This window comes from Lactuca virosa, chromosome 1 (assembly GCF_052849685.1).
Source record: "Lactuca virosa cultivar CGN04683 chromosome 1, Lactuca_virosa_CGN04683_v6, whole genome shotgun sequence".
Lineage (NCBI taxonomy): Eukaryota > Viridiplantae > Streptophyta > Magnoliopsida > Asterales > Asteraceae > Lactuca > Lactuca virosa.
The window spans coordinates 287160453-287168888 of NC_136426.1; positions in this window are offsets into that span (position 1 = coordinate 287160453).

Genomic DNA, 8436 nt, shown 5'->3' on the forward strand with positions numbered 1-8436 from the left:
TCACTTCATGGAATTTATCTCGAGTGATCGTGAGACGGTAATATCATATAAATCTTCAAACCTAGAGATATGAGTTGTTGACTATGAGTTGGTTATTCATTGATTGCACGAAAACGCATTGGTAACTCGATGTCATAAAACGTGCCTTTGTGAATAATTCAACAAGTAGTTAGTACAATCATATCAGTCGAAGTTTATCTGTTCCTTCTAGAAATAGAAGCGATATCTGGGCCCCTCGATGATTTGGTTTTGACCTATGTACCGGGCCCGGTCAAAACCTAATTGATGTGTTCAATTTAGTTCTATGTCGAAACAAATCAGAGATCGAGAAACAAATGCTGGACAATAAGTAAGACCATGTTCCATGTGTTTGTCCGGCTGATATCATGAGAACAGAGGATTATATGATCACTTATCTTAAATGGCGTATCGTCATCATCTCAGTTCCGAGAGACTTTGAAAGAGCTACGATTGCTAGTCGGATTTTGAAGTCATATTTGCAAATATAGTTATTAGACTTATCCAAGTGGGAGACTGTTGGATATAGTGTCTAAGTCCAGAACTTTATTTGGTATGTACTTGACCCGACCCGGCATGGTCCATTTGGGTTGCATGGCATTGCAATACTTGGATAGACTAAATGAGAGAATAAGGCACTTATGATTATTAATATATTATAAGTTCTAATATATTAATAATAGTATTATTTAATTAGTATTGATCAAATATTAATCTAGTATTAATTTGGTGATCAAAGTGAGACTAATTAAATATATAGGGTTGATTATGACAATCATCAATTCTTTTATGGTGGATTAATGATCCATGGTTTATGGGTTTGGTTATAACCATATGGAGCGCCATGGATAGTCCATGGGAGGTACAAACCCATGGGTCATGAGAAATCAAGAGTCATGACAATTAAGGGCATTTATGTGTAAACCCTAATTGTGACAACATTATAAAAGGAACCCTATGGCTAGCAAAATGGTGACGTAGTGTTACTAGAGAGGGCATAACCGATTTTGAGTGCTAGAAGTATTCTCTCAAGTTATTCCAAGTCTTGTGGTGTTGTGTGAAGCATTTGAGGCACAACATTTGGGGTGCTAGGCTCACAAAGTCTTGAAGGAATCCAAGCAACAACAAGGTATGTATTTCTACTAGTTTTTATGTTTTATGTAATCCCCATGCCATGCTAGTTAGGAAATAACCTTGAAAAAGAAATTTGCATGTATATAGAGAAAACATAGATTCAAGGTTATCAGGGTTGCATGCACACTTGGGAAGTGTTAGAATGCTCAAAAACCCATCAACCTCCCCATGTATACTTTAATTCCAAATTAACCCGTAGAATTTTTAAAGTTTAAATATCAACCTTATACTATTATAATATTAAGACTTAATGGTTATATATATATATATATATATATATATATATATATATATATATATATATATATATATATATATAAGATAAAGTCAATCTTGCCGTTAGTAGGCCTCATTCACGAAGTCGGTCTATAAGGGGGTATAAGGTTACTACCTATAAAATGGCAGTTTAATGGGTGTCCACTCTCACCCACCGCTTCGTTGACTAGTGGAGGGTCGTTAGCCGAACGGGTAGGATAAAGACTATAATTCTCCCTTCATTAAAAGTATAATGATAAATACTAAGTAACTTAACACTTATAAATTCCCAATCTTAGTTACTTAGGAAAATGTGAAATGGTGCTAACCCATGAAATTACACTTTGCACCTTTGTTAAGTCGTTAGTGGAGCGTGTGTGGTTAACCGGCACACTAACATGGGACTGACAATGTGTGGCAAAGGATAACTTAATGTTTATCATAGATTGGTGGAGCGTGTGTGGTTAACCGGCACATCAATTAGGTGATAAAGTTGAGGGTACCAAGTCAATTTGCATGATTATTCACACCTTGTTTGTGATCCTCGACATCCCAGTCACAAACTTGAGAAGGCACAATCGAGATTTAAACATGCCATTGAAAGTTCAATGTATCTCAAAAGATCTAGGAGTTTCAAATCCAATTAAAACTTAATTATATTCGTTTTCATGGTGGAAATTGGTAAATCGTCATTTACCTACCTTCAACTATTTTATAGCTTGGATTATGGCATCCCTCTTCCGGTTATAAATTGGTTGTTGGATCCTAGCCTTAATATTTCATATCGAGTGTTATATTAAGGACTTTAAATCAGCTAACTTGAATTTCTCCCATTATAGATGTCTAGTTTAGACAGCTATGGTCTTCCCAAATCTTTAGGAACAGGCTTCCTAATGAAGCTGATATCCCAAATGGCAATCAAGGTGAAAGATTAATCCCTTTATTATGCATTAATGGGACTGGAAATCATGCTTCACTTCCTCCACCTCCTCCAATAATTCTCCCTATCCCTCAAGTTCAAATACTTGAAAAGTTCAAGGTCCCTCAATCCCTATTGGCAAGCCGGGAGAGTCGGGTGTTGAAGTCTCGAGTTAGCTGGCTGTTGACTTGGTTCTTCAGTCACACCCTGATGACAGATCAAGACATGACCCTTAATGATATTACCTATTTGCATGATGCTGCTAAATCAGCAATTATTTGGGGCACTGGTAAAGCAAGATTTGATTGGAAGATCAACTTTCCAAACTTCCATGGACATTGAAAATGGTAACATTAGAAGTCCAGAAAAACTTTCTCTTCACAATGGAAAGGGATCGGCCATGGTCAAGTCATTTGACCTAATGGTAAAGAGAAAGGATAAGTCTGAGATAGTCTCATGTACCATTTCCAAAGAGTCCATATGTTTCTTTTGCCAAAAGAAGGGGCATTGGTTGCGAAAATGCCAGATTTACCTGAAAGATCTGGTAAAGTGAAAAGTTTGACTCTACTTCAGGTAAAGTCCATTATCTAACTCTATTAAGTATCTTTTGGAGATTCTTAATATATAATGTAATCTAATTACATTTTTATGTTTAAGAAAATCAAAGGAAGCTTAAAGAAAGACTATGCTGATTCTGATCGCAAAATGGTTCGGTGATCAGAATTTTGAGCAATTACTTAAGAGTTACGATAGATTGCTTAGGAATAGATATCAACATAGTTTTCATATGTATTTGCATTGTAAGGATAAGATTTTTTCCGCAAGTTTTAAAATAAAAAAAAGTCTTGATTTATTTATTTTAAGTATTCGTACAATGGCATTTATGGAAAAATGTTGTTTATATGTTTCCATTGATAAGCAATATTGGAAAATGAATTTGAGTCTTTCATTTGTGGTAGTGTCATAATTTACCAAATAAGGAAAGATTCTCATCATCCAAGTTTCAATTGGACCGAAACTTGGAATCATGCAAGTTGTATAGTATGATGAATGAGAATTTTCATCTTTGGAAAATTAAGACGAAGTCCTTGTTCACATGTATGTGTGAGTCAAGTGGAGGACTAAAGGATCGGGTACATTAGGTTGTACATTGGTCAAGTCCACCACAAAGGCTAATAATATTATTCATTATGATTTACTAAAGTTTAGTAAATATGGTTATGCTTACAAGTTTAAGTGTAATTCTGAAACATTGGAAAGGTTTCAATGATTGGTAGAATAAATAAGAAGAATCAAATTAGGCAGAAAGATAAAAGCTTCACCAATCTGAAGAGATGGGAGAGTACTTGAGTATCTTGTTTTATGATTATATTAGTGATTATAAAACCATATCACAATTTTTCTTCTAAGGACACCTTAGTGCATTTGTTTGGCTAAAGAAAGGAATCGTGAATTGTGGAAATGGTCAAATCAAAAGATACATCATACTTCGTTCCAAAAAAAAGTCTTAGAGTCATACTCCAAGATTGTAACTTGAGTGCCATAATCTTTAGAAAGTTTATAAAACTTGTCAAATGTAGAGTAAGATGTTTCCTATTCTTGTACATTTGAAGATGGTTAGTTGTGATGTGTTGGATAAAACAAAGACCAACTAAGACCAATTGTGAGAAGTGTTTAACTTGTTAAGAATCCACACTAACTCTTGAATATTTGTTTTGTCAAGGAATGGTTCTTGACAAAGAGAATATCATATGTCAAGAGGTCAGTGGGAGTCTTAAAAGATATTGAGACAGTTTCAAGAATTAATCAAGAGCATTGTTAATCACTAGCCCACAACTTGAGGTTTGTAACCTATCGTGTTGACATATTCTTATTTCTCTGTCTATTCCATTTAAAATTTGACTATGCTTATGAGTTCTATGAGTTCTCAATTGTTTGCATAACGACCTGGAAGCAATGGTAGGCCCTTGTGCTGTTGAGTGGCAAGAAATTAAGATTGAACAAGTTCAGTCCATATGTGTTTGGATTTGTCACTAACATTGTCTTGTGATTATGGTTTTGACAAATTCACATGGATAGGAATACATACACCATGAAAATCTCAGTGTCATAAGGTTTTTCTTCGATTCATGAAAATGATGGTGAGGAAACGCTTTCACTAAGTAGATTTTAAGTAAGTTAACAGTTGTGATATTTGCATTCTAATGTCATTAGTGGAGCGTGTGTGGTTAACTGGAACACTAACTAGTGAGAATGGCAAAAGTTCTAGCTAAACATGTGAGCTATCTAAGGAAAGGTGTATGATTTTGATAAAGTCTTATCAAAGCATCTCATATCAGAAATCTGAACTTTGGTAAGAAAGTCAATAAAGTATTGATTTCTAGAAGTCCAACTGATTTCTGGGTACATGTCAGAGCTAGTGGGAGCATAAGTGCTATGCTAGAAAGATGATAATCATTATGCTATTGGGAGCATGATTATAATGTTAAATGTTGCAAGTTAGCAATTTTAATTATAGAAAACAAAAGTTTCAATTCGCTTTGAAAAGTTGTTTTGCTATAATTAAGGGAGAGGATTTTATACTTCATTCTAATTCTACAAGCTTAGATTGAGATTTTAATAAACTTTAGTCAAGAATATATATGAATGTTATGTTGGAATGGTTCAACATAAGGAAATTCTATATATGTTGCATTCTCAAAATTCGATTATGATTTTAATCAACTTTAGTGAAGGATATATATGAATGTTATGTTGGAATGGTTCAACATAAGGAAATTCTACATATGTTGCATTCTCAAAATTCGATTATGATTACGGCATCCCTCTTCATAGTTCGAATAGTGAGAACATGGCAAATAAAAATTTTTATAGCATGAATCGTGTCTCATATGCTTCGGGAATAGGATCGATTTCATGTGCTATAATATTCCAAATGCCTGGGGGCATTAAGAGGAGAAAAGGTCTAGTATTGGATATCACTAAAATGATTAAGCAATTGTCGAGGACAATCTGAGGTGTACCAAACATTGGTTGCTCATGGACAATTGGAAGTATATAGTAAGGACCATATTGACATATTCTAAAAAGAGACAACTCTTGTTTAGAAGTGATGGTCAAAATAGAAATATGGAATTCTTTCCTTAGGTGGAAGTTATTCTCTGAATATGTGTAAGATTACAAAACTTAATGCAAAGAAAGATGTTCAAAGGAATGTACTTTGAATTTGAGAATTCGGTTCTATGGAATTGCTCTCCATTGGAATACTTTGTAATGTCTGTTGTCAAGTCTTTGTGTCTATTGTGCATAGTCATTACAAGAAAATTAGTGCATATAAGTTTGAAATCTAACAGATTTCGGTAAATGGTAGGAATTTGGAATTCTTACATTTTTCGATAAGGATTTGGGAGGGTGAAATGAGAATCATTGGAATTATGTTCAATCGGTCTATTTCACAAAGTAAGGATCGTAAACAAACATAGTGTGCATACTTTGTGTATGGTATAACTGGTGTTTAGAAAAACATAGTGTACATGCTTGGAGCATGGGACAACTAGTGTTTTTTTAATTCAAGTACAATGTTGATAAATTCGAAACAATGAATAATGAGTAATCAATATGGTGCTTAGATAAAAGGGTTTTTATTTACACTCAAGAGTTTGGGGCCATATAGGATTAGTATTATTCTTGTGTTTCACTTTGGATGTTTTGACTACCAGAATAACTAGGTCATTCTGTTGGATTAATGACTAAGTCCATAACTATATTTGGTATGTACTTGACCCGACCCGGCATGCTCCATTTGGGTTGCACTTCACCGGCACAATTTATATGGATAGCCTTTTGAGAATAGTATATTTATGATTTATATTAATATATTATAAGTTCTAATATATTAATATGGAATCATATTATTTAATTAGTATTGATCAAAAATTAATTAAGTGATCAAAAAGAACTAATTAAACATGGACTCATATATATATGGAATGGGCCAAGTTCATTTAGGTTGGGCTAAGCTTTCATAGATGGTCCATGGAGCTTTTAACCCATGGATCCTATGTAAATGAAAGGTCATGGGTATTAGGGTTTACATGGATGTAACCCTAGTCCTCCATAATATATAAAGGGGTCCTTGGCCCACAAAATTGGACAAGAGTGTGAAAATAAGAGTGGGCCGATTTTAGTGTGCATACATATTCTCTCAAGTTCTTCCAAGGTGTTTTGGTGATTTGTGATTCCATTTAAGGCTTCCACACTATTGGGGCTAAGCTCTTAAAGCTTGAAGACATCAAGCTACATCAAAAGGTATGTCATCTAACTAGAACTTTGTAGTATAGGTGCTTCATAATATGCTAGTTAGGATGAAACCTTGGAATAGTTAATATTTACATGTATAATAGAGAAAACATAGATCCAAGGTTTATAGGGTTGCATGTACACCATAGGAGTGTTAGAATGCTGAAAACCCAACAGTGGTATCAGAGACATGGGTTCTTTTCTGTTATATTGATGCAAATGTTTTATTTTCAAGTTGGAAAAAAAAGGAAAAAAAACATGACGTTTGTCAAATTTTAAGATAATTACTTGTTTTTGTGAAAAACTAATTATTTGTAAAATTTGAATCATTTGCTATATGAGTTGAATTAGGTCAAATTTAGTAAAAGATAAAATGATATGATTATTTTATTAGTTTTAAAAGTTTGATCTAAAGAGTTTTTTGAAACCTCCATAAGTTATGGATATGAAAAGCTTTTAAAAAAAATTGATTCAAAGTTTTTTATGGAGTTACAAAACTTGGTTTTAATGTTTTAAAGAATTCCATAAGTTGTTCTTAAGTTATGGAACATGAAAAGTTTCATCATAAAACAAGTATTTAATTCCATAAGTTATGGAATCCAAAGTTTTTCAAGAATTACAAAACTTGCCCTCAAGTTTTGGAATTTGAGAAAAGTTTTTTATGAAAAAAAGAATTGAATTCTAAAACTCTTGGGTTCATAACTTAAACAATTAATTAAATGGTTTTAATTTTGAGTTTAATAATTAGAATTATGATGTTTTGTTGAATAGTTCAAATTAACTCTTATGGACTTTATTAATAGTTAATTAAAGCGTTTAATTAAAAGAGTATTATTAATCTATAAATATATGGTTTGAGTTTAATTAAATTAAAAGTCTAGTTTAATTAATAGATTAAACCACCAAGTATTTTAAATGTCTAAAATACACCCTTATACTATTATAATATTAAAAGTTTAATATATTATATGTATAAGAGCAAGTCGTCTTACCATTAGTAGGCCTCATTTACGAAGCCGGTCTATAAGGGGGGGGGGGGGTATAAGGTTACTGCCTATAAAATGGCAGTTTAATGGGTGTCCACTCTCACTCACCGCTTCCTTGACCGGTGGAGGGTCGTTAGTCGAACAGGTAGGACAAGGACTATAATTCTCCCTTCATTATAAGTATAATTATAAATACTAAGTAACTAAACACTTATAAATTCCCAATCTTAGTTACTTAGGAAAATGTGAATAAGGTGCTAATCCATGAAATTACACTTTGCACTTTGTTTAAAGTGTTAGTGGAGCGTGTGTGGTTAACCGGCACACTAACCTGGACTTAACAAGGTAGGCAAAGGGTAACTTAATGTTTATCATAGTATCGTTGGTGCGTGTGTGGTTAACCGGCACATCGATTGAGGGGTAAATATTAAGGGTACCAAGTATATTTGCATGGTTACTTCACACCTTGTTTTGTGATCCTCGGCATCCCAGTCACAAAACCTGAAGGGCACACTCGAGATTGAAACATGCCACTGAAAAGTTCAATGAATCTCAAAAGAATCTAGGAGTTTCAAAACCAATTAAAACCTAATAATACATTTCGTTTATCTTGGTGGAAATTGGTGAATCGTCATTCACCTACCTTCAAGTATTTTATAGCTTGGATTACGGCATCCCTCTTCCAAGTTATAAAATAGTTTGTTGGGTCCTAGCCTTAATATATCATATTGGGTGTTATATTAAGGACTTAAATCAACTTTACGTGAATTTCTCCCATTGTTGATGTCTGGTTTAGACAACAATGATCTTCCCAAACCAAGCTTT